Raw genomic sequence first — 4,580 nt, 5'->3', positions numbered from 1 at the left:
CCAACGGTGAGCCGTTTGCCTCGCTCGGCCATCTACAGCCGAAGTTATTAATGGTACTTGGTACCTTACCCTGTTTTTTCCATACTTGTTCGTACTTGGGTACAAACTTTGGATCGCCCATATCTCCACTTTGGAGGCCAGCTAGCACCTTGGCCCCATATACTTTTTTGTTGGTCATGCCATGCACCAAATATAATTGTTCTACGCCAACTTGCTATCTCTTCTCCAACTTGCCGTTATTCTTGGTCCAAGTCCCATTTCATTCGTTTTTGGACCCTTGTTGCTCTATGTTTCACTAATAGCTTCGGCCATGGACAAGCTGATATTCTGTTTGTATTTTTGCTTGATATTCCCTCTCAAGACCATTCCAAATCACAACGGAACTTGTCGCTCGGTGGCAAACTGACCGAGTTATAATTCATGAAAGGTACCTCAACTTGGTACACCACGTGGTCGGCCCAAACCATAAACCGACCAAACGACCGACTTGGAGCACCCTGACCGGGTTGGCCCCATATAATGAAAGTTGCGTCTCTACACGCCCAACTTATGAATATTCTACGCCAAGTCGCTATCTCTTACCGGTAAGCCGGTATTCACCTTCCAAGGGTGATTTTGGTCAAGTGCCATTTCCTGCGACTTGGTCCCCGAATTGGACCATCATCACCTAATATCTCCGTGGTCTTTCAACTCAGCCTCATAACACTTTCAGGGTAGATAGGTCTCCCCAAGACCTTTCCAACGGTGAGCCGTTTGCCTCGCTCGGCCATCTACAGCCGAAGTTATTAATGGTACTTGGTACCTTACCCTGTTTTTTCCATACTTGTTCGTACTTGGGTACAAACTTTGGATCGCCCATATCTCCACTTTGGAGGCCAGCTAGCACCTTGGCCCCATATACTTTTTTGTTGGTCATGCCATGCACCAAATATAATTGTTCTACGCCAACTTGCTATCTCTTCTCCAACTTGCCGTTATTCTTGGTCCAAGTCCCATTTCATTCGTTTTTGGACCCTTGTTGCTCTATGTTTCACTAATAGCTTCGGCCATGGACAAGCTGATATTCTGTTTGTATTTTTGCTTGATATTCCCTCTCAAGACCATTCCAAATCACAACGGAACTTGTCGCTCGGTGGCAAACTGACCGAGTTATAATTCATGAAAGGTACCTCAACTTGGTACACCACGTGGTCGGCCCAAACCATAAACCGACCAAACGACCGACTTGGAGCACCCTGACCGGGTTGGCCCCATATAATGAAAGTTGCGTCTCTACACGCCCAACTTATGAATATTCTAAGCCAAGTCGCTATCTCTTACCGGTAAGCCGGTATTCACCTTCCAAGGGGGATTTTGGTCAAGTGCCATTTCCTGCGACTTGGTCCCCAAATACGACCATCATCACCTAATATCTCCGTGGTCTTTCAACTCAGCCTCATGAAACTTTCAGGGTAGATAGGTCTCCCAGAGACCTTTCCAACGGTATGCCGTTTGTCTTGCTCGGCCATCTACAGCCGAAGTTATTCATGGTACTTGGTACCTTACCCTGTTTTTTCCATACTTGTTCGTACTTGGGTACAAACTTTGGATCGCCCATATCTCCACTTTGGAGGCCAGCCAGCACCTTGGCCCCATATACTTTTTTGTTGGTGATACCATGCACCAAATATAATTGTTCTACGCAAGCTTGCTATCTCTTCTCCAACTTGCGGTTATTTTTGACTCAAGTCCCATTTCCAGAGTTTTTGGTACCAATTTGCTCTATGTTTCGCTAATAGCTTCGCCCAAGGACTTTGTGATTTTTTGTTCGCATTTTTCCTAAATAGTCCCACTCAAGACTATTCCAAATCACACCTTAGCTTGTCGCTCAGTGCCATACAGCCAGAGTTTTAATTCATGAAAGGTACATCACCTTGGTACACCACGTGGTCGGTCCAAATCATCAACCAACCATATGACCGACTTCGAGTCGAGCTAGCGGCTAGGCTCAATATAATGAAATGCGTGTCTTGATGCGGGCTACTGACGGTCTGAACAATGTAGCTCGCTAGCTCGTCTCTAAACTTGTGTTTTGGTCGAATATTGGGTGTTCATGTACCACTTCGGGTAACATGGACTTTGGTGCAACTTTACCACTTGTGCACTTAATAACTTCCCGGTCATTCAAGTCTTTGCCTTCATACTTTCAGGGTAGTTAGGTCTCGTCGAGACCTTTCCATACATATGCCAAACTCATCGATCGGACATCTATAGCCCGAGTTATTCGCGGTACACCGTACCTTACCCTGTTTTTTCCTCAATTGGGTACAAACCTTGGAACACCCATATCGCCCCTTTAGAGACTAGCTGGCACGTTGGCCTCATATAATGATAAGTGCACCTCAACTAGGGCTACTGACGGTCAGAACATTTCAACTTGCTAGCTCGGGCCCACACTTGTGTTTTTCTCGAATATATGGTTCAAGTGTGCCACTTTGGGCACTTTTGGACATTTTGTCCCCACACAACTTTCTTGCCTTGGTAGATAGGGTCTTGTGATCTTGGGCAAAAAGATGCACCAAGATATAGTCTAACTTTCGTTCTTGTACCGCAAAGCGCTATCTCAAACACCCGAGGAGATAGAAAGTGATTATGTTCGGTATATCGGTCTTCCATGGCCTACTATGGTAAGCCCCTGCAGGTATGCAACCGAAGGTGCTTGGTACATGTATTTGGTGCAATATCGGTGCAAAGTAGGTGTTTCCTTGATCGGGCTATAACTTTCTTGGTTGATGTTGGATTGCTTTGCGGTCTTCGGGGGATAGTTAGGGAACATGTTGGCCAACATTTCCTTATTCCTCAGCCTGGCCGTACCTCTAACCGTCTAGGCGGTATACATGCTCTAAGTTGGAACTTGTGTTCCTTTGGGTAACTTCTCTGACTTTGACGCTTAATAACTTTCGTTCATATGCAGTCTAAGCTCTGCAACTCTCAGGAAAGCTAGTACTACTCATTTCCTTTCCATATCAGTCTTTGGCTTGTCGATCCGATGTCTACAGCCTTACTTATTCACGTTCCCTGTGAAGGTAGGTTTTTGCCCATTTTCCAGTTCATGTGGTAACATTCCCAGACTTTGCCGGCTTTCTCTTCATGTGGTAACTTGCTTGCTCATGTGGTAACTTGGAAGTGTATTTCTGACAGACCCAATCTGGGACTTAGCCGATTTTTCTCTGCATATTATATGGATCCATCACTAGGCCATCTTGCTTGCTCATGTGATAACTTGGAAGTGTATTTCTGACAGACCCAATCTGGGACTTAGCCGATTTTTCTCTTCATATCATATGGATCCATCACTAGGCCATCTTGCTTGCTTGTGTGGTAACTTGATAGTGTATGTCTGACAGACCCAATCTGGGACTTAGCCGATTTTTCTCTTCATATCATATGGATCCATCACTAGGCCATCTTGCTTGCTTGTGTGGTAACTTGGAAGTGTATTTCTGACAGACCCAATCTGGGACTTAGCCGATTTTTCTCTTCATATCATATGGATCCATCACTAGGCCATCTTGCTTGCTTGTGTGGTAACTTGGAAGTGTATTTCTGACAGACCCAAACTGGGACTTAGCCGATTTTTCTCTTCATATTATATGGATCCTGGACTTAGCCGATTTTTCTCTTCATATCATATGGATCCATCACTAGGCCATCTTGCTTGCTTGTGTGGTAACTTGGAAGTGTATTTCTGACAGACCCAATCTGGGACTTAGCCGATTTTTCTCTTCATATTCTATGGATCCTGGACTTAGCCGATTTTTCTCTTCATATCATATGGATCCATCATTAGGCCATCTTGCTTGCTTGTGTGGTAACTTGGAAGTGTATTTCTGACAGACCCAATCTGGGACTTAGCCGATTTTTCTCTTCATATTATATGGATCCTGGACTTAGCCGATTTTTCTCTTCATATCATATGGATCCATCACTAGGCCATCTTGCTTGCTTGTGTGGTAACTTGGAAGTGTATTTCTGACAGACCCAATCTGGGACTTAGCCGATTTTTCTCTTCATATTATATGGATCCTGGACTTAGCCGATTTTTCTCTTCATATCATATGGATCCATCATTAGGCCATCTTGCTTGCTTGTGTGGTAACTTGATAGTGTATTTCCGACAGACCCAATCTCGGACTTAGCCGATTTTTCTCTTCATATTATATGGTTCCATCACTAGGCCATCTTGCTTGCTTGTGTGGTATCTTGAAAGTGTATGTCTGACAGACCCAATCTCGGACTTAGCCGATTTTTCTCTTCATATAATATGGATCCTGGACTTAGCCTGTTATTAGGTTATTATATATGGATCCTGGACTTAGCCGATTATTAGGTTATTATATATGGATCCTGGACTTAGCCGATTTTTCTCTTCATATAATATGGATCCGGGACTTAGCCGATTATTAGGTTATTATATATGGATCCTGGACTTAGCCGATATTTCTCTTCATATAATATGGATCCGGGACTTAGCCAATTTTTCTCTTCATATAATATGGATCCGGGACTTAGCCGATTTTTCTCTTCATATAATATGGATC

The sequence above is a fragment of the Anopheles coustani genome (genome assembly GCF_943734705.1).
Source record: "Anopheles coustani chromosome X unlocalized genomic scaffold, idAnoCousDA_361_x.2 X_unloc_79, whole genome shotgun sequence".
NCBI classification, from domain to species: domain Eukaryota; kingdom Metazoa; phylum Arthropoda; class Insecta; order Diptera; family Culicidae; genus Anopheles; species Anopheles coustani.
The sequence above is the reverse complement of the archived record's forward strand: the minus strand, read 5'-3'. Positions refer to the sequence as shown.